The sequence below is a fragment of the Cryptomeria japonica genome, chromosome 10 (genome assembly GCF_030272615.1).
Source record: "Cryptomeria japonica chromosome 10, Sugi_1.0, whole genome shotgun sequence".
NCBI lineage: Eukaryota > Viridiplantae > Streptophyta > Pinopsida > Cupressales > Cupressaceae > Cryptomeria > Cryptomeria japonica.
Genome location: NC_081414.1, coordinates 531,589,782 through 531,616,556, shown reverse-complemented (window position 1 = coordinate 531,616,556; position 26,775 = coordinate 531,589,782). Strand labels below are relative to the sequence as shown.

Here is a 26,775-nt window from a genome sequence, read left to right as displayed (position 1 = left end):
TGTTTGCGGAGTCTTGTAGTCCTTTCGTACTTGTCTTACTTTGCTTGCTTGAGGGTATTCTACTATCTCCTAGCACGGTGGGGTGGTTCCATTTCGAGATCACATGGTCGGGTGGTAGTGCCACTTCCCATTGGATGTTCTGGATTGTATCTTCAGGCAAGGAAAGGCTTCGCTGGTGTTTCTTGGTTAGTAGTTCATGTACCAGCTCTTGTTCGATATCATTGTTCAGTTGAGACCATGTGGTCATTGTATCAGACTTTTATGTAACCTTGATATTGTAACTTTGTAATTTGTGGCATTATTGGAAGCAATGTATTTGTGGATATTGTAATAGTATGTCAGTGGAATGTATGTTATTTCAGTTGCTTTAATCTTATGTTAAAATGTTTTATGGAAATTTCTTCATTATAGAATTTAGATGTATGTGTACTTTTAAACTTGAGCATTTAATTTATCTAATTAAATGGACAATTGGATTAACTATGGTGTTAGTATAATCTACGAATTAATCTTCGTTGGTAACCCTTAGGAAATCATATGTTAGACTTTTGTTGTGTTATTAAACGTGCAATGGTTATGGTTAATGCACTTAGTGCTAATCGTTGTCATCACTTATTCTTAGTTGCAACAATATATGCTTGTAATATCCAGATGGTTGTACAGCCAATTGCTTTCGTGCATGCCTTTTTGGATGGTGTACCACCAATACATATAGTGTTTTGTAACTGGCCAAGCCTGGTATTATCGACCATTTTGGTTTAAATCAAGGTTTGACTGTTGATAATAAATTGCATGTTCATTCTGTTTATGATGCACTTCGTTGCAAAAGCATAGAAGTGGTCGACTCAACCGCCTAGTGCATGCTTGTGTGGCACATTACACACCATTGAGTAAGCACAGCATCTGATCACCGTGGGCACTTGGTGTGTACGTCCTCATTTGCATGGCATTGATTACAATACCAGATTGAATGGAAGTGTGATCCTAAGCACCATATGCTCTCACCTTGCCCATCTCAGGATTTGGGTGATCAAAAAGTATATCGGAGACTGCTTGTTGCTAGGTTTTCAGTTGAGATTATTTGGAAAAAATAGGGGTGGTCATTACAATTCTCTATGCCACTACTAATTTGTCTTCCTCTAAAAAACTTCCTGTGTACATTGCTTGTTCCCATCGGCCAAAAATTCATATTACATTACAGCAAATGAACTCAGTGTTTAAAATCAATTCACAATGAATACAACATGCAGTTCAATACCTTCTATTTTTCACCATTCCTTTTAACCCTTTTCAAAACCATGAATTTTCTCTAGCAATATTCAGTTTAATGGTGCAATGTTAATTATTGCACGTATCTATCTTGATCATTCATAATTTGGTTTTAAATTTGCAATAAAAGTTTATAATCCATATTGCTGTTAGACAAAGAGCATGTCACTGTGAAGACAAAGCAGGCTATGAAAGAACTCGTAGGCCTTTAAAAACAGGCACAATACAAACCACTACAAAAGAAAATTGGCCTACACCCAAAACTTAACCCAACGGATACAATGCTAGTCACTGCAAGTTGAACATAGATTCAAGGGGACTGGACTTTAAAACCAAACACAGAAACAACTATCAAATATTGTAACATTGTAACTGCGCACTACCCTAAATGCTAGTTCTGCTTCAGCAGAATGATGTCAGTCCCTGCACATCGGAGAGTATATCTGAAACCATGAATGTTGAAGACTCGAATCAACTAATGTGTTATACAAGAAGAAAAACTCGAACACCAAAGAACCTTACAAGCTTGACATAAGCAATGCGCTGCTCCTTGGTAGAGACATTGTACCACCAATGCAATGGCAAGTGTGAAAATAACCACATAGAAAGATATGATCTAGGTAAGGAGTCGTCCAGATCACACTAAAGATCAACTTTGCTAGGGCAATACTTCATTTCCTGCTTAAATTCACAACTTCTGTTTACCCAATGAAGATTATTCTTGAATTGATTAGCCATTACGAAAAATAAATGGAAGAGAAATACTACATAGTAGCAATAACAAAGCCAAACATAAAGAATTCATCACCACTGAAATTGTATTCAAAAGGGAAGCAACCTAAACCTATTCTTGTACAGTTACAAATGACCTTTAGATTAAACTCATGTCTCTTCGCACTCCTATCTAGTTTCTTTCTCTCAAACACATTTATGACAATGATATGAACATTACTATGCCCTAGTTGTAGCATTTGGCATATATGATCTAACTATTTAATAACACTATAAGCCTCAAAACAAAATTATCATAAATCCTAACACTAGACCTTGAGTGTTCATTCTTTACAACATATCTCTGAACTAATATTTATAGTTATTCAAAGCTTAGTGAAAATGTTTCCCATTCAGCCTTCAATCTCACAATTATCTGGATAATCAAATGTATATCCAAAGGTCAATAATCAGCTGTAGGGATGAAAATATAATGGTCGTCCAGCAGAAGCATATCATGGTGCCATTGTGTTAGACAAGGATTGACCTAGTCTAAAAATTTAACTACCATTTTAAGTACAAAATGAAAAGAGATAGAACTTCAAAAGACATTAGTAATGGTATCCCAGTACTGTATATAAAAAAACTCTGCAAAGAGATGTTTTCAAATTCTAAACTAGGCAAAAAAAAATTCTCCCCTCTCTCTCTCTCTCTCTCTCTCTCTCCACATACATATATGTGTGTGTACATACACACACACACACATCAACATGTATGTATACACACACACGCTCTCTCTCTCTCTCTCTCTCTCTCTCTCTCGACACAGACATGAACACATACATATATGTGTGTGTACATACACACACACACACATCAACATGTATGTATACACACACGTATATGTACATGTAGATATATATACATGTGTGTGTATATATAATATATATAAAGTTTTAGTAGCAAACAGGTAGGAAGTTGAAACAGTTGACTTCAAACTGAAAAAGGATTGGTAGTTGTTCTTACATAGGTAGTGTGCGATATGTTGATTTGGATCCAAACAAGTTGTTCCAAAATTATTGACCAGATGCTAATTTTGTCCTCAATTTGAGCAAAGACCACAAATGATTCAGGGTAGCATATAGAGCTTAGCATTTTTCCTCTTTCCGAGAGTTGTCTTCCCTAGGAACTAATATCCAAAAGGTATGGCATAATTTCAAATTTTCTAGAAAATGCACAATTACAATGAAACAGAAATATGCCTATAGGATTTGCAAGAAATAACATCTTGGAGCTTTCTGTGAAATCTTTTAAATGATACTCAAAAGGTATAACCTAACACTAAAAAAGAGAATAAAAGCAAAGGAGAAAATGCATAATTGACTTAAAATAAGAGAATTAATAAAAGTAAGTATAAACTTTGTCAACACATAACAATAAATATTTCTCACATGCACATACAGCAAAAGCCAAATTTAAATAATATGATTGTGAACAAGTATATTCAACGTTTAAGAGGAATGATCTACAAAACACAATTCTTTCTCCTTCCACAAAAAAGACACAATGTTCTTACCTGCAACAAAATTTGACAACAAACCAAAACATTTAACTTCAAATATTCTGATCGTGTAAGATGAGTCCTATTCCATTCTAAAATAATAACAGTTTTCGCAAAAAGTGGTTATCTAATTATTCCCTATTTTCTAGCTTAACATCATAACTAACTAGTAGATCTAGTAGTTGTCCTCTTCTCTTCCTCTTTTTAAAATTTGCCCATGTTGACAACTTTTGCATATATCTGACATTTGTTTTGACATGCTGATTAGATACATGTAAGTTGATGATGACATTCACTACCAAGATATTCTTTTTCTCCTCAGCCATCTTTAGCTTCAGGTGATAGAATTGCCAATGCTCAGATGCCACTTGCAGACTTGCAGTACATTACTACTTGTCCAAAAGTTCGATGCTGTTATTCCTCTGTGTGCTACCACCACTTTATTACAACAATTGATTTTGGATACCTTAAATTACATCTCCTCAGCAACTCCAGTCATTTTCTATTAGACCTTCTCCATCTAAAACAATATTGGTGCTTAATTGCCTTCTACATGCATTGTCTGACAAATTTACTCTCATATCTCTCCTAACACCTCTTCTTCTGCGTGCATTACATTGTTGTTGGTTTTGACAGTTTTGTCTCCACAATTGCAATGATTTTTCTTGATACTCTTAGGTACTTCTAGTCACTCTACAGAAAATCCAATGTCCTGAAGAGATTTGTTCATGTGACTTCTCTACAACTGCAGTACCATTTTGCAATAAACTCCAAAGCTGTGTCTACAGAAGCCTGTTGCAATTGTGATATAGGACCCTTTCACATGCCTTGAATATCATCCTTTATAGCATTCAGGTACCTAAGAAGACATTTGTGTTCGGATTCAATTATATAAAGTTCATCTTGGGTAGTAATCAGATCTTCAAGGAAAAGCCATGTTTCATCAAAAATCTGTCAACCATATACTTAATACCTTTATATATTTCTCAAAATCCCAACCGTGTGCAACCAAATTGTTGGAATTGAGCTGAGTTAATCAAACCTCAAACAACTTTAATCATGCACAACTAGAAGTGTATTTATGCACTGAATCATGCTCAACCTTTGTTTTAGACTTGTAGGCTTTGGTCTTTGGGTAACTTTTTTTCTATTTGATTATTGATACCAATGCTTGGTCTATCATGTCCTAAAGATGTACAGTATGAGATAAATGTTTTCTCATGAAGTAGTCTCAAATCTGTATCCCATCAACACTTTGCACTACTTTGGGTCTATTGTGCACAAAATCAACCAGTTTCTACAAGTATCTAACCACATTGTAGATAGTGGCTTTGCTCCCAAAGGAGACATTTCTTTCTTCATAACTCATGCCAAATCAAGTTTTGCAACTGCTTCTAGAGAACTGCTTTGACAAATCTAGATCTGTTTCCACTAATCAAACTATTTTCCTACACTCATGTCCATCTCCTGACTCAAAAAACCCAAAAGGAAAATTTTGAGCATGCTCTTGGCCCTTAAAGGAGCCCTCTATTTCCCATAATTGTTGCTCTAGATCTATTACCCATAGTTTAAAAACTCGTGGACTCGCCACAAACTCGCGAGTCCATGGGAGCCACGAGTTGACTCGCCAAGGACTTGCGAGGCAAGTCATAGCGAGTCCATTTGAAAGACTTGTGAGTCTTTTGCGAGGACTCGCGCGAGTCTGTTGCACGGACTCGCAAGTCTTTCAAAGGGACTCGCGCGAGTCTGTTGCACGGACTCGCAAGTCTTTCAAAGGGACTCGCGCGACCCAAAAAAACCATCAGGCAAACTTTAAAAATGAGTTTTTTTTTCGTTTTTTTTGCCTTCATTTGGCGTAACTCCCCCCCTTTTTGACTTTTTTGGGAGTTAAGGGGTAACCCTAATTGGACGTGGGCCAATAGAAAAATAACACCCGACGCCTTTATAAAATAATAAAAGTATTTTTGGGCTCGCGAGGCGCTGCCCCTCGACCCCGCCCTATATCACGACAGGGAGCACGCAAGGGGTGATGCCCCTTGACCCCAACTTGGGGGCGCTACCCCCAGACCCCCGTCAAAAAATATAGGGGGAAACTGCGCTGATGGAAGTAGAGAAAATTTAACCTCGGAGTCTGATTAGGCTCCATATAACAACATAATTAGCATTGAAGAAATCTTGGTATTATACATTTTAGAGTTGAAAGTTTGAAACTATGAGTATGAATGATGAAATTTCAAATATTGCGCGTTTGTTGATCATATGACATGTGTAATGTTTCAATTATGGCTCTTATGTTCTCTAAATGCATTAATTTCTTTGTTTTTTTGTAAAACTACGGTTTTTTTTTTACTGTCCTTGCCGAGTCTTTTGCGAGTCTTTCACGAGTCCGAGTCCGAGTCCAAATTTTTGGTTTGCCGAGTCCGTGGCGAGTTTAAAATACATATGGGAGTCAAGGAGGTATGCTTTTCATCAAAGTACATCAAGTACAAAGGAAGATCAACCAAGGCACAGACGTCAGACAAGGTGGCATCCCAGTCACTGCTCCTCCAGTCGGATTGGTCCACCTCAGCATGTCCAGATTCAATGTACCTGACTCATCGGAGGCGACACAAACTTTGGCGTACCTACCCCTTCTTCCTATTGGTCCTCACTCCTGGAATGTAATTTTCTCATCGGCTAAGGAAGTTTGTTACAACAAACCCTAATTAGGGTTTCTATCCTTTAATCCTAGCCATTGATTCTAAGTCAATCAGAGCCGTCAATTTGTAAAGGGCTCTCTATATAAAGCCCTAGCTCTTCATTTGTAAAGGTTAATGGTCAATAGTGAGTTAATAGTTAATAGTTAGCTAATAGTTAATAGTCAGAGAATAGGAAATAGTTAGAGAGAATAGTCAATAATTAGTAGCATTTTAGAGTAGAGTAGAAAGAGAAGGCAAAGATTGTTGCCAAGACATTGTTGCAAAAGACTTGTAAACTTCATTGAAGAAATGGTGAATTCTATGTGTTGATTCAACAATTTGCATGGTCTCTATACTTCTCAAATTTGATTTCATGTTATTAGATGAGTGGAAGAAATGTGTATGATCGATGGTGAAATTTGTATATCCATACTACTAGTGGTTTGTTGATTGCAAACTTGACTTGTGTAGTCAACTGGAATCATTTAGCTTAAGCTTAACTTCAATTATCGCTTCTTCATTGATATGCATCAACCTGACGGTATCTATGCTTGTAGCGGTGATCTGAACATCATAAAGCCATCCTTAGAAGATTGCACTAATCTTGTGGAGATGATCCTAGGATGTCAAAGCAAGACTTAGTTAGAATTTCATCGAAGGTCATTCATTGCTCTTACGTTCTTAGTGTTGGAAATAGATCCCATTCCAACCCTTATCATTTTTTTCTTTTTTTTCAAAATCAAGGGCCGGTGAAATTTCACGTTCCAGTAATACCCAAAGCAAATCAGACGTTCAGGTCATCGAAAGTAAGTCCCCTTGTGATTCCAGCAAAATCACTGTTAAGGCCCAAAAGTGCACCCGATACTAAGCTATTAAAACCTAGCACTTTGGGTAAACATGGGGACAATCACAAGTCTGTGGGTAAATTGTTAATATGATTGAACCTCCGATTAGGCCGGTTCCTGAAAAGTGAGGTATCACTACTCTAACAAGACCTTAAGAAAAACCTTTGAGGAAAAGGGAGAGAGAATAAGAAATAAGGATGAAAGAAATGCTACAACATAAACAAGGTGATACACCAAATTATCTGAAAGATAACAGAAAACTCTTTTAAATGCACCTGTTCTACACATATGACATCTATGAATTCATATCACAAAAGTGTTTCATACAAAGGGTTATTGCTCAAAAACTTGAAAAGAAATGACTTTCACAAACAATTTTTTGATAAACTACAAATCATGACCTGTGATTCATGCATGAGACAAAAAAATTCAAGAAAGGTTATTTCACAAATAACACAAAATTGAAAGTTGCTCTCAATCACACAATGAAAAATAACTCAGAAAATGATAAGGCATGAACTGATATTTTTATTCAAATCTTCTGTCAAAACTGCAAAATGGGTTACAAGATACAATAACTCAGCCAGGCTTGAGAAAAAAATCCAGAACCTCAATCAACTGAAAACCTTCCTTCCCTTATGCAAAAAGCCTTCCAAAGGCAAGGAAGAGATGACTAGTGCTCAACTGAAAGTCTCCATGAGTGATCTCCAAATCAAAAATATCTTGAAATCCGAGTAGGGAAAGGAACCCCCACAAAAAGGCTTCAAACTTTGCATATTTGCGTGAAATCAGGTGTAAACACTTGGTCAACTGAAGGTTGACCCATGAAATACTCAAAATCAGGCTCTAACTGCAAATAGACTGGCCCAAACTCATGAATAACTGCATCCCAAGCCTAAATTCGACCCCCAAATTCATGTGATAACTTCACCTATCTAAGATTCAATATTTTCCTTCTATGTGCATATTGGAAATGATTTTTAAAACACAATTATAATAAATATTAATTGGATTTATAATCCATCCAATTAAATATTCATTTTACATTGTCTTGTGTATATGGAAGAAAGGTATTTGAACCTTACAGTTAAAAGATGCAAGAAATTTTAATTTCCTTTTAATAATATAGCTAGGAAATTAATATGTGCAAAAACAATTAATTAGATATTTATTAATTATATAAATGTTGTTTTAGAAAATAGCCAACATTTATGTAGTTAATAAATATTTAATTTACATACATCTTTTTTTTTTTTTAATAAGTCTAAAAGACTTAGGGGGTTTTAAGCCTCCCCACAGCTTGGCAAAGCTTATCATTAAAATATAAATCTAAGTGGGAGTTTATGAAAACCTCGACCACCATACCTAATCTCTTTGCATTTTATAAAATAAAATACAATCCCATAAAAATGGGCAAAAGCAAAACAAGAGGGGAATATATCGATGAAAACCTAAAAAAATTTCTCATTTTGCATTTGAAACTTTGCCGAGAAGGTAAATGAGTCGAGATGTTAGGGTTTGGAGTGAAGAAGAAAACTCAGAGAGCTGCGTGTTGACTCCCTCTCTTTGGCTGTTATCTGGGACTGAATTTGGTCTGCTCCATCTTTGAACTAGAAGGAATTGTTCATATCACAACATTTCCCATTTGCGAAAATGAAAGGTATTTTTTTCCGATCTGCATTCTTCTAAGATTCTCTGCGAAATTTTTGGAGTTTTAAACAGTGAACTTGGCAATGCGTAAAGTGTTTTGTTGGCATCTCAAAGAAGAGATTTTCTGCATTTTTCGAAAGGAAGTTGCACTATGTTTATTTTGGCATGCTGTTTCATTTCTTGTCTGCTCTGGAATGGACAGAATCTGTGAACTCCGCTTTTTTTTTGTATTTGGCACGAGCTTTGCAATTTTCACTTTCCCTTTGAACTACAGCGAATATACATTTATTCACCAGCTTTGCTTGCATTTTGTACTATTTGAAGAAAAACCCTCTGAAGCATTTCGCACAAGAAACATTGTTTGGGTATGACATTCTGCAAATTTCTAAAATCTCTGCTTTTTCGAAAAGGAAAATTGGGGCTTTTGCGTTTTTTGTATTTCCCTTGTTACCTCTGCACTTTTCTGAAAATGGAAAACTGTAAATTTCTTTTAGATGGAAAATCTGTTGAAGAGGTTTTTTACGCAAAGAACAATCTGTGCGTTTTGAAAAGAATGTTGTAAAGAAAAATGAAAACTCTGAAACTTCTCCTGGGTTCTTTGCTAATTGGGCAGAATAGATGGATTTATAAATATTTCCTAAGAAGGAAAACTCTGATTTTTGTGTATCTCTCTATCTTTGCACTTCATACTAAATTTGTGGGTTTTTTGCCTTGCATTCATTTTCCTTGTTGAAAAGAAGATTCTGAAAATTCTCACGCAAGAAATTTTATTAATGGATTTTATAAATTCCTTGTAATCTCTGTAAATTTCTGGGTTTTCCATTTTTCAAAAAGAATTTGGAACTTTTCCTTTTCAAACTAAGAAAACTGAAAATGAAATTCTGTAATTTCCTCTGTATCTCTGCTTTTTGAAAGGAGATTTTGGGGTTTTTATAATATCCACAGCATTGCTCCATCTAGAACCCTATCATACATGCATAAGGTTGATCATTAGAGGATGCACTGTTTCTATGAGACCTTTTACTGTGATTTTGTCATTCTTTGTAAGATCTTATCTTCAGTCACATCATCCTTGCTGCTGTCTTCTTTCACTATTCTTTTCTTGACTGCATCTTCATGGCTGTTTTTAAAGCTTTTAACAGGTCCATGTATATTGTATACTTGTCAAAGTTACTCTCCATGCATCTTTGTACTGACCATTCTGCTATTTTGCCTTTGTTATTTTGAAAGCACTGAAACTTCCAGAATAGCTGTGGTTTTTTTTTTTTTTTTTCATCAATTTAAAATATTGATATTTGCATGACATATCCCTTCAAACTCCAAAAACTTGGGCTTTTGTTTCTTTTTTGTCTTTTTCCACTGCAATAATCTGCATCTTCATGGCTGCCTTTACACCATTTTATGCTTCCTGTGTACACCTGCAAATACCCTCTGAACAATCACATAGTTTTCATGAGCTAGGCTCAACCCTTGTGGGAGCCTCATTTAACCCCACTCATAATAAACCCTCTGAAATTTGCAATTCTTTACCTGTCTCTGCACATTAAACAAACAGTTAGAAAAACACTAATTCTTCAAGGAATGAAGATGAACTTTTCTTTTCTTGCAGTCAAAGATGTTTATTTTTCTGTGACGAAGGGATCTTGATTAATGATGCAAATGTATAGGTAAGATAAGTAGACATCTAGTCATTGCTTAGATCTTTTGATCTAACCCACTTCACCTTTTGATTTTTTACAGGACAAGGAAGAGACTGGAAGAGAACAGATTCCAGAGTTGCAGACTTTCGACTTCGAGAGCAAACTTACGCCAGCCATATACCCCCAGGCAATGGCTGGTTCCTTTCTTATTTTATCTATGCATTTGCTTTATTTAATTCAGTTTTCTCCTTTGCATAGGAAAGTAAGGATTACTCTCACGATCTTGTGTGAGAGAAAATTTATTTGTAGATTACTTCTCGTAATCTTTTTCTTTTGCTCTGAAGATTACTTCTCGTAATCATTTCAACTGTATAACATATAATGCATTAAATAACAATTGAAAGATTTCAATTATGTGACTGTAATCTTTGCCTAGGTACTAAAATTTTCCATTGAATTGTAAATATAATGAAAATTTCAGTAACAATCACATCATACTGCGAGAAGCTTATCCACATGTAGAGAACCTACATATCAGAACCTTGGAGTTACTCCGACTGATCCTTCGGCAAGATCTTCAGCAGTCGGGAAACTTTGTTCAAGAGAGGATAAGGTACCTTTAGGTATTTTATTCTGTGTTTGGTCGTGTACAAAAGACACATCAACACTCCACCACATTGACTTCCTCCAAAAGAAAAAACAACTTGATACTTCACCACATTGACTTCCTCCAAAAGCAAAAACAACATGCTTTTCATCAAAACCCTAACTCCTTGATTTTTTACACTAAGTTACCTTAAGAAGCTAGAGTTTCAACCATCCCTTTACTAGGTACCTTTTCCTTGGTATTCCTAATCCTTGACTTCCAATGTTTTCTTTAACATACGTTTTGAGGTTGAAGATGAAAGAATACTTCTAATGTGCTACAAGCTATGAAGTATCCCCAAACCTCGAACCCCAACACTTTTCACTACACTATCTCATCAAGACCGTGTGTTTGGGCTTACCCCAATTAGCATGCCCTAAGAGATGAATTCCTTCGTACCTTCAGTCCCTCAACCCATGATAACTAACTTCATATGTCCTTTTGGAGTCAAAGATGTGGAGACAACCTTACCTATTTAAGCATGAAGTATGCCACATACCTAACCTCCAACTCCCCAACAATGGTATTGGTTACGAGGTATCCCCAACCCCCACTCCTCAAAACTCCAAAACTCTTGCATTTTGTATTGCTCACACCCACGTACCACCATGCATGACCCAAGACACCATTAACAACATGATTTGATGTCACAACTACTCTAGACGGGTTTTTCCCACCCAAAAACAACTATTCATCTCAAGGGTGCAAAGTCACATGTACTTTTGGCGATACAAGATGAGGAATGCCATGCCACCATTAGTGCAATTACATTTTTTACGTGGATGGCTTCCATGCAAGCTCTAGGCCACCATTTTTGTGGAATTTGCAAGATCTAAGCTCGTTTTGTATGCCTCATCCATTGACTGCCCTCCTTGATTCCCAAAGTGATAGGGTAACCAACAAAGCATGATATATGCTAATTCATTTTGCAAATAGAAGGTCAATCATTTCATATTTCCACATGATTGCAAGCCAAAAGAGCTTTTATGGTTTCAACCCCTGCAATACCAATCACCATTAGAGCAGCAAATGTTTGTAAATCTCAAAGAGGTTATTATTGTAAATGGTTCTAGCAGTTGAATGTCTTCACAATTCCATTTGTGGATTTTTTTTGGAAAGTTCTAGCTTAGGGTTTCCTCTTGCCAATTCGTTGGTATGAAAGTAATCAAAAATAAGATGAATGGAACAACATTCTAAGTCATTTGAAACTTTGTAATGGTCTTTTCTACATTGCATATGAATTTCTACAATTTGGGATGGATTATTAAGTATGCCCAATTGCTTGATATCATTATTTGTGCTGTATGTGTGTGCATAGCACATATTGCTTTGTGATTTTGATTTGTTGTTCCTCATGGTGAACCCAATGAGTAGGCACTAGTCCTAGAAATAACGATCCACAATGCACTTAAAACATAATGCACTGGTTGATTAGGAGGAGGAAGTAGATGTGTATGCATATCATGACTCAATTTTGTAACTAGCTTAATAGAGGTTACTATAGTAGGTTGGTCCTTGGCTTAGTGACAGCTTTTAGGGTTGAGCATACATTGGGTACTACTGCAACAATTTATCCATTTGTTTATCCTAGTTGTGTTTAATCCTATTCAGGATACCTCTAAGGAAGCCCCTTTGGGTTTGGTTAAGCCCAAAGTCGAAGGTCTTACACACCTTAGTGAATTGGTCCAATGTTGCCCTACTTGATCATAAGTTAGAGGTTTGTTGCTCTATGTTTGACACCCCTGGCACTCAAAGAACTGCTTGGCTTTAGGGATTTGGGACCTACAACTCCTAGCAGCAACAAGGTGTTTGTCTAAGTGAAGAACAACCATACAAGCACAACAAAAAGGGATTGCAACCACCACTAGGGCAAGGCTAGTTTGTGAGATAGCATCAATAGTCATTGAGTTGAGGTTTTAAATCTAATCAATTTTAGAAGAACAGTACAAGTAAACTATTAAGCAAGCACAATTAAATCTAGAGCAAATTGTAACATCTAATTTACTTAAATTGAATAACAATAAAATAGAAATAGTATTCTAATGAAGAATCAACATCCACATTCAATTTCAGCTTAAAGAAGTTAAGTTAATAACTAACTTAACTACCATCTAACTAACGTCTTCATCTGAAAGGAAAAGTAACTATCACATTAAGATTTAATGATTTTAACTGAAAGAAAGAGAAGGGTTTATCAATTACAAAGAAATGATCTCCTGCTGATAATAGATGCATATCAAGGTTTAACATGGCAGAGGGAAAGCATCATCAAGGGCTTTTCCGCCCAACCATGGACATAAGTCCGTCGTGCCACTTCCTACTAGAAGGGCCCCGACCCTTCACGAGGGTAGTGTTGTGACCTTTTTCGCACATCGCCCCATTGCAAATGGGGACCCCTTGTTTTTGCTTTTTAGGGTTTTGCCTTGGTGTCGCAACTACTACTTGTTGTGACGTTTTCACACATCGCCCCATTACAAATGGGGACCCCCACTTTTTTCTTTGCTTTCTAGGATAGTGTTAGAGTCCTTTACTATTAACTTTTGCATTGCAGAGGTATAGTTGGTCAAAAAGCCAAGAATCAAGAGGATATCCCTTCTTGTGAGGGGTAAAATGAAGTGGTAAATGAATGGAGGAGCCCTTTATATCAAGCCTAGTCAACATTGCAGTGTTTCCTTCATCATCCAGATGATTTGAGCATACTTCAATACGAGGTGAGATTCTGGAGTAAAATTTGACGAAGTATGCTAAAATTTCCATTGCTCCTTCCTAGGAGCAAATTTTACTTCCATTGCTCCTCTTTAGGAGTGAAATCCCTCTCTAGCCCTTCAAATCACCTAAAATTGCCACTAGCTATCATGAGATGTCTTGACTTGAGTAAAGGATTTGATCTTTGATCAAAGGCCTTCAATTAGGTTAAGTATGGGGGTTACTTCCTTTGCTCTTTCTCAGGAGTGAAATCCTCTTCCATTGCCTCTATTTTGGAGCGATTTGAACTTCTTAAGCATATTTGAGGATGTTGAGCTAGTCTAGTGCCTCCACAATCACTTTGACCATGCAAATTCATCAAATGCATCAGGATTTTGACTAAGTAATGGAGGGAAGAAGGCAGATTTGAGTCACTTCCATTGCTCCTTCACAGGAGCGAAAAACACTTCCATTGCTCTCCTTTGAGAGCGAATTTCCCTTCCATTGCCTTTAGTTGAGGGCTAAATCACATCCAAAGCAAGCATTGAGGCCTTTTGAGGCATGAAAGCTAAACCTAAGGCGTGAGCTAGTAAGGCTAAGCTACAAGATGCATTTTGAAGTCACTTCCATTGCTCAAGATTGAGAGCGAAAGTCGTTTCCATTGCTCCTCCTTTGGAACGAAATCCACTTCCTTTGCCCTTGGTTGAGAGCGAATTTGCTTCTGGACCTCACATTGAGCATAATTTGGTACACTTGAGTTGAAGGAAAGAGGGTAAATGGGTGAAAGGAAGCTAAGTTTCAAATTTATGTCCATTTCCTTTGCTCCAGTCTAGGAGCGAATTTTGCTTCCATTGCTCCTCTTTGGGAGCAAAATTTAATTCCATTGCTCATTTATGAGAGCGAATTCACCTCTAAGGCCTCACATGAGCATGGTTTGATGCATTTGAGTTGAAAGAATGAATGTAAGTGAGCGAAAGTGAGTTAAGTGGCAAAATCAAGTCTACTTCCTTTGCTCCTCTTTTAGAGCCATTTTTACTTCCATTACTCCTCTTTGGGAGTGAAATTTGCTTCCTTTGCTCTTGGTTGAGAGTGAAATTGATTCTAGAGCCTTCTTTGGGATCAATATGACACATTTCACGTGTGGATGGCTAAAGACTTAAGGTTTGAGTCAATTAAATGAAGGTATCTGGATAAGATTGAATTAAGTGTCAACTTGGAGATCATTTCCATTGCTCCACTTTTGGAGCGAAAAACACTTCCTTTGCTCCTCATTAGGAGTGAAATTGCCTTCCTTTGCCTGATTCTAGGAGTGAAATTTCTTATAGAGCTTTCCTTTAAGTTGATTTGATGCCTCCACTTGCATGGATGACAAATTACTCAATCTAGAGTTAATGAAGGGCAAAATTTGATTAAGTGTGAGAGAACTTCCATTGCTCCTCTCTAGGAGCGAAATGTCCTTCCATTGCTCCTCATTAAGAGCGAATTTCACTTCTATTACCTCTATCTTAGAGCAAAATTATCTACAAGACGTTTGGTGAAGAGAATTTGACAACTCTTGCATGTGAAGACTTAAATTCAAGAGAAGATTTGATGATCGGAGAGCAAGAATTTGGCTAAGTACTAAAAAATTTCCATTGCTCATTGTTAGGAGCGAATTCTTGTTCCTGTGCTCCTCATTGAGAGGGAAATGCTCTTCCTTTGCTCCTAAATAGGAGCGAAGTTGATCCCAAGGTTCCTCTTGAGGTTATTTTGACCTATTTCACCTATGGATGATTAGAACCTAGAATTTGAGTTGATGGATTGGAGATATTGAATGAAATTTTGACTAAATGGTTACTTCCATTGCCCTTCTTTGAGAGCGAAAATCTTCTCGAGGCAATTATGATGACAATTTCAAGCCTTTCACATGGAGAGATGATGATCTTGAGGTATAAGAAAGTCAAGTTTCCTACCACTTCCATTGCTCCCTGATTGGAGCAAATTTCATTTCCATTGCCCAGGTTTAGGAGTGAAATTCCTTCTAAGATTTTCCTTAAGGCTAATTTGACACATCTACACACTAGAGGGGCAAAATCACAAAGTCTAGGTTGATGCAAAGACAAGAAATTGATAAAACCTAGCTAAGAAGCGAATTTTTGGTGTATTTCCATTGCTCCCATTTTGGAGTGAAATCTACTTCCTTTGCTCCCTGAGAGGAGCGAAATCACCTGCCTTTGCTCCTTCATGAGAGCAAATTCACTTCTAAGGCACTCATTGAGGGTAATTTGATGGCTTTTGCACATAGAGACTAAAAACTTAAGGAATGAATGGGGTACAAGAGATCAATTGATGAAGAGGTGATGGAATGATGTTGAACTTCCTTTGCTCCCCATCAAGAGCGAACTTGGTACCCTTAGGAGCGACCTCCTCTTATCAAACCTGCAAATCACATAAAATCAGAGATCTTGTCAAATTAAGAGATTATAAAGGTTATCTATCATGTGTGTTTGATGCTCATTTGTTTGTTTTGCATGAGGTGAAGAAAGAAATCAAAAAGACCAGGTTGGAGGAAGATTGGAACAAGTGTCCTAAGGAGGAAATTTCAACATCAAGGTCAAGATACAAGGAAGATATCTTCAAGAGGACTTCATAGGCAAACACAATGGTATCAAGGAAGGTGATGACACAAGAAGCATTCACTTATACAAGGACATGATCCACAACACCAACAGCATGAAGGGAATCATATAGAAAGAGTTTCAAAAGAGTGAAGAAGCAGCTATGACATCAAGAATTCATTCCAAGACAGTCTCAAGATCCACAACTAAGAGGAAGTCAATATCTACAACTTGCACCGAGACATTCAAGAGGATAGTTCCAGAAGAGTTAATCAAAGTTAGAAGATCATCATCGTCACTGTTGAAGCTGGATAATGTTGAGTATCAAGAAATATTAATCAACAGTCATTCGTGATGATGAATCCAATCCACAAGTGCAAATTGAGGTGGCATCCTAGTCACCATTCCATCAATCAAAGGGTTCCACATCAACATGTCCAGATGCAATGCACTTGACTCGTTCATGAGGGCACAAACTCCAATGCACCTACCCCCACTATCTATTGGTCGGGTATTCTAAAGAGGACATGTGTTCAATGAATGTAATTATTTCATTGGTCATGATAAAGTTTGTTGTAACAAACCCTAATTAGAGTTTCATTGTAAAATCTTGGCCATTGATGGAGATTTAATCCTGGCCATTCATTGTAGTGAGCTCTCTATATAAAGCTCAAGTTCTTCATTTGTAAAGGTTAATAGAAAAGAGTCAATAGAGAATAGTTAGTAGTTTAGTAGCAGATAGCAGCTAGAGTAGAGTAGGAGGAGAAGGCAGAAATTGTTGCCAAAGTTGTAAATAAACTTCCTTTTCATTGAAGTTATGGTGGAATGTGTTGTTTCTTTACAAAGTGCATGGTTTCTTGTTGGATTTATATGTTAGTTAATGATAATTAGATGGATGAAAGAAGTTGTGAATGATTAATGATGAAATTCGTTTGTCCACACCACTAGCCTCTTAAGGGTGCCTTGCGTGGTCAACTGGAATTATATGAGCTTAACTTCAATTGCTACTTGCCTCATGGATATGCATCGTCTTAATGGTATTTATGTTGTTGGTAGTGATTTGAACATCATTTTGCTCTCCTTAGAAGATTGCACTAGCTTTGTGGAGTTGTTCTATGATGGCGAAACAAAGCTTAGTTGAATTTCACTCAATCATTCATTGTCCCTTGCATTCTTAGGATTAGACTAGACTCCCTAGACCCTATGCCTTTTGCCCCCTTTTTATTTTCTGAGCAAGTAGATAGAATCTAAGTTCCAACAATTCAAGCATTCATGTACAACGTAAGTCCCCTTGTGATTCCAACATAATCACATCAAACCAACGAGCTTATCCACACGTCATGACCCAACATTTAAGAACCTTGGAGTTATGTCAAGTGATCCTTAAGCGAATCTTCAGCATTTGAGAGACTTTGATCAAGAGAGGATAAGATACTTTTGGGTATTTTATTCTATGTTTGCATGTGCCTAAAAAACACATCAACACTACTCACCAGTCTTTTTGCAATGAGGAGTTAGAGTTTTTAGGTATTCATTGAGGTCAGTCAGGGAAATCATGCTTGGATCAGTTCTAGACATCATCAAAGTGCTCAAAAGGCTCGAAGGATGAAAAACGCAATTGCTTAGGGTCAATTCTGACACCTTCCTATTTTTGTGGGATTCTACTTTTTTTGCTTTTTTTGCTTTTTTGGCACTTTGGGACCAATCCAGGAAGCAGCTTTTTTGCTTTTTTTAGCTTTTTTTGAAAGTTGACCTAGGATTGGATCGCTCAGGCCATGGCAATAGGGTTCCTATCTTCAAAATCGAAAATTTGGGTCTCCGAACAAAATGTTGATCCAGATGTTCCAAATAAACATGGATTGCTAAGCAAGAAAATCTGTTAAGTGTCTATGCCAAGGATAAGTTCAAATGGAGAGGGCAATGGAGGAAATTCAAAGTGTCTGGCCAAAAATGAAGTTCACCATGACCGAGCATGGCAAGCCAAGTGCAAAGTTCGCTCAAGCATGGCAAGCCAAGTGCAAAGTCCCCTCAAACATGGCAAGCCAAGTGCAAAGTTCGCTCAAACATGGCAAGCCAAGGCGAAACTCTACCCAAGAATGACATGAAGAGTGCAAACTCCGCCCAAGCTTGGCTTGCAAGGGTTGAAGTCCGCCAAGAAGAAATCAAGGGGAGATGGCAAGGGATGTGCAAAATCCGCCATGCCTTGGCATGACGTTGCTAAAGTCCGACCTAGCACAAACATGGCATAAAGAATACAAAGTCCGCCCAACTAATGAAAAGTGGCATTAAGACATTAAAATTCGCTAAGGCAAGATGGCTAAAACAAATAACATGGCAAGCCAAGTGCCAAGTCCGCCATGAAGTGGCTAAACAAAGGTAAACTCCACCATGAAATGGCCAAGCAACTGCAAAGTCAGCCAAGGCAAAGATGAACGTTGACCAAGCAATGACAAACTATGCCCTGGCATATGCACAATGACTTGACAATTACAAAGTCCGCCCAGCTAGAAAGAAAGATGGCCGGCACACTATCAAAGTCCGCCAAGGTTAGATGCAAGTCAAGGATAAAGTGCGCCCAAAGGGAAAGCAAGGGGAGATGGCAAACCAAGTGCCAAGTCTGCCCACACTTGGCTTGCAAAGCTCAAACTCCGCCCTTGCATATGAAAAGCATGACACAACATCCATCAAGTCTACCATGACATGAAGTAAAAATGGCCAACAAGGCTGACGTCCGCCCAAGTAAATGACAAGCCAAGCCCGCCCAAGCAAGAGAAGATGGCATAAGAATCATGAAGTCCGCCTTCCTAAATAAGAAAATGGCACAAGAATCATGAAGTCCGCCTTGCACAATGACCAGATAATGCTCAAGTCCACCACAAAATGGCTTGATAGTCTTAAACTCCGCCATGCCAAGTTGGCAAATGGCTTGAGAAAGGTAAACTCCGCCCTTGGCAAGACGTTGAACAAATGACAAATGGCTTGAAAACCATGAAGTCTGCCTATGTAAAATTGGCATGAGGATGACCAAGTAGTAATGGGCAAATTCGACAAGCATGGTATTGTTGACGTGTATTTTGTACACAATCAAACACAGAATAAAATACCCAAGGGTACCTTATCCTCTCTTGAATAAAGCCTCCGAATGCTGAAGATGTCGCAAAAAGGATCAATCGGGATGACTTCAAAGTTCTTCGATGTAGGGTCTCTACGTGTGGATAAGCTCTCTGTGGTATGATGTGATTTGCTGGAATCACAAGGGGACTTACATTCGATGATTGAACGTTTGATCTGCTTTGAATATTGCTGGAACACAGGCTCTTACTAACTTTGACTTGAAAAAAAAGGAAAAAAGAGGAGGGTGAGGAAAGAATCTAATCCTAATACTAAGGAATGTAGGAGCAATGATTGATCTTTGATGAAATTCTAACTAGGTCTTGTTTTGACATCGCAGGACCATCTCCACAAGGCTAGTGCGATCTTCGAAGGAAAGCTTTATGATGTTCAAATCATCACTGCAGGCATAGACACCATCAGGTTGATGCATATCGATGAAGAAGCGACAATTGAAGTTAAGCTTAAGCTGAATGATTCCAGTTGACTACACAAGGCAAGTCTGCAATCAACAAACTGCTAGTAGTATGGATATACAAATTCCACCATCAATCAAGGACATTTCTTCCACTCATCTAATAACATGAAATCAAACATGAGAAGTATAAAGACCATGCAAATTGTCGAATCGACCCATAAATTTCACCATTTCTTCAATGAGATTACAAGTCTTTTACAACAACATCTTGGCAACAATCTTTGCCTTCTCTCTCTACTCTACTTTAATTGCTTCCTATTATTCCTAACTTCTTCTAACTATATTCTAACTATTTCCAACTCCTATTCTATTCTATTGCCTTTACAAATGAAATGTCAGGGCTTATATAGTGCCCATAATACAATTCGATGGCTGAGATCAATTCGAGATCAATGGCCAAGATTTTACAATGAAAACCCTAATTAGGGTTTGTTACAACCATTACATAACATTTAATGCTTGACCAATGATAAAATTGTATTGCTTGGACACATGTCCTCTCTAGAAAATTCCACCAATGAATAGCCGGGGTAGGTACATCGAAGTATGTGTCACCTTCCATGAGTTATGTACATTGAATCTGGACGTGCTGAGGTGGACCACACTGATTGGAGAAGTGATGACTAGGATGCCACCTCGTCTGACACTTGTAACTTGGTAAATATTCAACTTGATGTTGTTGAGAAGCTAGCTTTAATTAATTCATCTGGAACTATCTGCTTCTTCAACGAACCCTTGTTCTAACTTCTTGTGTCCTTGATGTGCAGGATGATTGATGCACCTCGCCTTGGAATACTGGATTGGAGAAGTCGCCCTTGATGACGTTAGTCCAAAGAAGGTCGTCCTTGTCGATGCTAGACTGGATCGAAGAAGGTCGTCCTTGTCCTTGCTTGATCGTCCTTGATCTGGCTTGATTTTCTTTGAGGAGAGTCTTCCGACTTGTAGATCTTTCGAGCTTGGAGTCGCCATCTTGATACCTACACAACATTTCAAAATTAGTAATATATCTTCAAATCTAAAAATTAAACTTTAAAAGGAAGATTCAAGATTTTAATTAGGAAACCTCATGATAAATCTTGAGTTATCATTTCCTAATTAACCATGTAATACTTAGATTTTTCCAAAAAATGTCTAAAAAATCAAACCTTGAATAAGGGTGTCAAGATGATTTCGCCATACCTCCTCTTGAGTTTTAAACTCTAAGAAATGATGTAAAAATAGATGAATTTTGCTAGGCAAAGTGTAGATCAAAGCTCTCCCTTGGATAAAATGCACCTCCTTTAGCTTGGAAAAGAACTCCACCTTCCTCTTCAAAAATCTGGAAATTCGCCTTCAAATGTCTTCAAAAATCTGGAAATTATCCTCCAAACTAGCAAGAAATACGCCTCTCCGATAGCCTTCAAGATGAATTTCGCCCTCCACTAGCTTCTCCACACTTAGTAGAAATTCGCTCCACTCCTCTGGATTTCGCACTTCTTCTTTGCCCTTCCAAATCGCATTTGAAATGATGAGTGAATGATGGATTAAAATCGCTCAACACACCTCTCTTATATAGGCGCTCACCATTTCATTATCCATAGGCCGACTTGAAAAATAGGCCAAAAATAAATAAAAATTTAATAAAAGAAGAGGCCGACTTTATAAAAACATTAAATAATACCCCAAGCGCCCCAATTTTATTTTTAAATTAATAATAATTAATTTTAAATGCCTTTATAATTAAAATTTTGATTTTTTAAAGGCATAAATTAATTATTAAATGTTTTGCGCACTTATTAAATGTCAATTTAATTTCAAAAATATTTCAAGGTTTTATTGAATTTGGCATTTAATGTGTCATAGATGATATTGGCGCCCAAGCATGGGAAAATAATAGATATCAACAAGATCACTCTGGTCCCTTGGAGAGGGACAGGAGCGCCTATACCTTTTGGACCTCACACTTCTTGTTTTTACGTCCAAGACCTCATTTTTGATGTCCAAGATGGCATTTTTACTTAGAATTTCGAGTTCAATTTATTCGGTCTTTGAAATGATCGCACTTTAAAGCATTTTCGCCCTGGTCCCTTGGTGAGGGACAGGAGCGATTTTTGTATTTAAGCCTAAGATTATTGATTCTTGGGGTAATTTCTTTGTTCACCATCTTCTTAAAGGCATTTCTGACTTTGCACAACCTTGCCTTGGCATGGTCTTGGAAGGAAATGATTGTTTTAATGAATATCGCCTTGGTCCTTGACTGAAGGACAGGAGCGCCTTTTAGTTGTTTGTGCAAATTCTTGATCTCATCGTCCTTGAATTACCTTTAAGGCACAAAACATGCTTTCTCCATTTTATCTTAAGTCGTGAAAATGAGAAATGGTATTTCAATCGTTAGGCTATTAGGCATGTTGAACATTTCGCTCTGGTCCCTTGGAGAGGGACAGGAGCGCCCTAGCCATTTTTCATCAACTTGATGGCCTTTGTTACTTCATTCCTCCGTGAAACCTTTTAAACATCATTTTGACCTTGCGTCTTGACTTGGATTCGTCCGAATTTGGAGAGGAAGGTTAGCTAATGTGTTTTTCGCCCTGGTCCCTGGGAGAGGGACAGGAGCGATTTTGCATTTATAAGCTCACTTGTGTTTTGCTAGCTTCGAAAATTATCTTCAACGGATCGATTGCGTCTTCCTTCACCCACCTCAAACGCGAAACTTGCCTTCCTTTTGCCAAAAACTTGTCTTGAGGGAAAATCGCTCTAGTCCCTTGGAGAGGGACAGGAGCGCCCTGGGCTTTATGAGCTCATTTATGCCTTGTTAACTTTCAAAACTATCTTCAATGGGTTGATTACGTCCTCCTTCATGCCTTTGATGTCTCAATTTGTCCAAACAAGGTCAGGAATGACTCCACTAAGCTTTTTCGCTCTGGACCCTTGGTGAGGGACATGAGCGATTCGCCTTGGACCCTTGGAGAGGGACAGGAGCGAAATTCGCTCTGGATCCTCAGTGAAGGACAGGAGCGAAATTTGACTTTTTGAACTCTCCATCAGGATAATTTTTATGGAATATAACATTTAAGTATAAGAATTATACTTTAAGTTATATTCCATATATACTTTCAGGATGTTTGAGAGTGGTTTCAGACCTCCAGGAGTTATATTGCAAAATCTAGTTTTTTGAGGTTTTTCAGTTTCCAGACTTAGTCAAATTTCAGGATCAGGACATTCCAGACTTAGCCAAATTTTCAGGATCAGGACTTTCAGACTTAGCCAAATTTTCAGGATCAGGACTTCACTCCAGCAGGACTTGCTATCCTATTGATTTCCCCGACAGCACTCAAAATGCAAAGGCTAACTAACAAAACCCTAAAAGACCAAAAAAAAAAAAAACCCTAAAAAGCAAAAAAAAAACATGGGTCCCCATTTGCAATGGGGCGATGTGTGAAAACGTCACAACAGGTATGAAACATTTGAAATCCACCATTGACAAAGGATTAATCAAGTTTAAAGTTGAAAAAATAAACTCAACACTTAGAATATTTTTTATATTTTTCCAACACTTGGAAGAAATTTTCAAAATCCAACACACCAAGGTGGAACCTCGTTAGCTTCCAACCAATCAGATTGTTCCAAGTCAACATGTCCAGGTTCATTGAACCTGACTTATCCACGAAGGCTTCTAGAAGGCACACTCCACAATGCAACAACTTTCTATTTTATTGTTGGTTTATATTTAGCAGAAGGACAAGTGTCCCCAAATGTAATTTTCTCATTGGTCGAGGGATAGTTAGTTGTAACCAACCCTAAAGAAGGTTTTATTTTGTAATCTCGATCGTTGATTTGAAATCGATCCTGGCCATTGAATTGTAATTGAAGAGCCTATAAATTGAGATCGGCCCTCATTTGTAAAACATGGGAGCATGTTGCAAAACATGTTGAGATAAGCAAATAGTTGTTTATGACTGCCAAAGTAATAAGTAATGCATTGTTCAAATTGATGGTGATTACTTCTCTTATTTTGGAGTTTGCATGGTTCTTATCCCTCATCATAGTTTAGATTTTATTTCATGTATGTTAGACGAATGCAAGATCTGATAAGTATTGATTTATGGTGAATCTTCCACTCATACTTTTGATGAACAAATGATTTTTGTTCATTGTGTAAAGTTAGTCTAAGCTTACTTTGTGGATGCTTAACTTCTGTCTGGATGAATATTGTTCAATTTGATGGTAGTTTTTCATGACATGAAAATCATAAGCACGTCCCTTGAAGATTGCACCCACTTTGTGTAGTTGTCCTAGCGTGGCGAAGCAAAGTGTGGTTATTGGTTTCACCTAGTCAATACCGTCTCTTGAATTCTTAGAAATAGATTAGAACTTCTAAAACCTTTATCTCTTTTTTCAGTTTTCTTGAAGTCCATGATCCAAGACCCAAAAGATAGAGCTTCATTTTCTAGACCTTCATTGTGAATTGAACGAGCCAATAGTAAGTCCCTTTGTGTATTACCAGCATATCACAACGCCCATTGAACTTATCCACGCATCAAGACCTGACAAAAGAAACCTTGGAATCGTCATATGATCTTCTCACAATCTTAGCATATGCGGTGATTTTGTTCAAGGGAGGATAGAGTGTCTTTGGACATTTTATTCTGTATTTGGTGGGTAATAAAATGCACACCAACAGGTAGCAAACTAAGAATAGAACAATGCCATTAAGCCCTCTGAGCCTGGTGTTTAGAACTTACACTAACTAGCCGGTCATACACTATAGGTACCCCTTAACTAGCATGATACTCTAGCTAGTGATGTATCTGACTCTTATGAATTAATAGTCGCATGCTAACTGCAACGCCACCTTGGCCAAGGTTTCATAACAAAGCACGATAGTGTGCAGTCAATGTTCACCACCCTTACTCGACATAATGAAAGGGAGTATTCTTATACACAAAATTACACAGGGTCCTACTGACCAAATATAGCCTCAGTAACCATTTATAAAAGAAACAGACCACAGCAACTACCAACACATTAGATTTGATATTATAGAACAATTTGTTGCAGGTACCGGAACTAATCAAACAGGTATTGAACATTTTAAAAGTCATCAAGTTCACATGAACAGGGAGAACACATATTGACCATAGGTATTGCTTCCTTCTATTGAATCAAATATCACAGCATTACTTTAAGAAAACAGACCTTTGGTTCATGACCAAAATCAGACACAGCTTCAACAGAAGGATACATGAAATGCATGCTCAAGCACTTGTTGCAAAACTACTTTCTGATTGTTCAGAATCATCACCATGAATTGGTACACTGAACAGATTCACACAGATTTCGCTCACACATTCAAACTATGCTCAGTAAACTAATGCAGCATTAACAAAAACAGATTCTATATGATCATTCGAGCTCCCTTCATCAAACAATAACAAGTAAATGATTCATAAGGATCTCATTGTCGTATACGGTGGAAAACGACACAAACATATTTATCTCATAATCGCATCAAATAATGATGACACATTAAACATTATACGATGATCAAAGAGGTTAAAGAAACCTGCCTGATTATTTAGAATCAGTTTGACAATGCAGCCGAAAAGCTTCCAGGTATCGGCTTTGGTACGAACTGTAAGCTCAACGCAATGCAATTTGACAGAAGGTAACTAACACTTCGGAGTCTTCTACAAACTCCTCCCTCCTCACACAGAACAACCTCTGCTATCGGCTAACAAAGCTTTGACTTACTTCAAAAAAATCCTTTCCAATGTATTCCCCCAAAAGAATTTTTTTCAGAAAAATGCATAACCAAATGACAACCAAGCCTGCGACTGGCCATCGCAATGGCTATCTATAGTTGCTTCCAAAGAAAAGGCTTCAAGCCAAGAAATTGAAACAGCAAGGGAAGGTGGTAATGTCCCACATTACCAAGAACATAAGCCACAAAGGCATGTACTCTCCCAACATGTTGTCAGTGATCATAAGAAATGGCATCCGCACCAAGGCGTTACCCACACAATCAAATGCATCCAAATATTAAATAAGAAGCATATATATATGCATACACGAATGTCCATGTACGTGTGTAATAATGATTAATAAAACAATCAAAGGAAGCTCATATAAATATATATATGTTAATAGATATAAGAAAATATATAGATAGTTAATTCATCAAAACTTAACAACAAAGAAACATGATCAACACAAAGATACTTAACTGCTCAAGAGACACATGAGGTGACAAGGTAAACACAGGCTGGCATCAACAAGAAGGATGGAACAGACACTACCCGATCAAGGCAGCGACACTCTTAGGAATGCATCCTACTTCCCCGGATCAAGGCTTCAATGGCAATTGTTCTTTTCCGAAGTCTACGATCTTCTCCTCTTCCCCGGCTCAAGGCTTCAATGGCAATTGTTCTTTTCCGAAGTCTGTGATCCTCTCCTTAATGATACTCTCCCTCCCTCCTGAGGATGTTGTGATTCCTGCATCCACTTGGTTACATGAAATGATTCCTGCATCCACTTGGTTACATGAAAAATCAGTTAGCCACATCTTAACCATATTAACGGTTTTCATAAAATTTTGATAACAAAATAACTTCATTATTCATTTTCCATTCATTGAGAATTTTCATTCATAGTAGAAACAAAAGCAATATCATTGATTAGCTAAACCAAGCATAATAAGCATTTTCCAAAATCAAGAAAGAGGGATGTAACACAAATCAAAAGGAAATAATATCGAGCATACAATATGCTAATCAACCTAACTTGAATTTATAATTTATAGAAATGAACAAACAAATAATTAATCTAATAGCATAAATAAAAGAAACTCTACTTGCATAGAAAGTGTCCCCCATAGTTGGCTCTAAGAGAAGCATGTGCAAAGATAACCTACCTTAGTTCAAGAACC

The 26,775-nt window shown here is 37.5% G+C and overlaps 1 long non-coding RNA gene across 1 annotated transcript; it reads right to left on the bottom strand.

Moving 5' to 3' along the window:
* Positions 1-1,374: 1,374 nt before the first annotated feature.
* On the bottom strand, positions 1,375-26,376 carry LOC131060793 (uncharacterized). The gene is made up of 2 exons (XR_009110450.1): positions 26,075-26,376; positions 1,375-1,947 (listed from the first exon to the last, which is right to left on the bottom strand). It is a non-coding gene; the product is annotated as an uncharacterized LOC131060793 (long non-coding RNA).
* Positions 26,377-26,775: the final 399 nt, after the last annotated feature.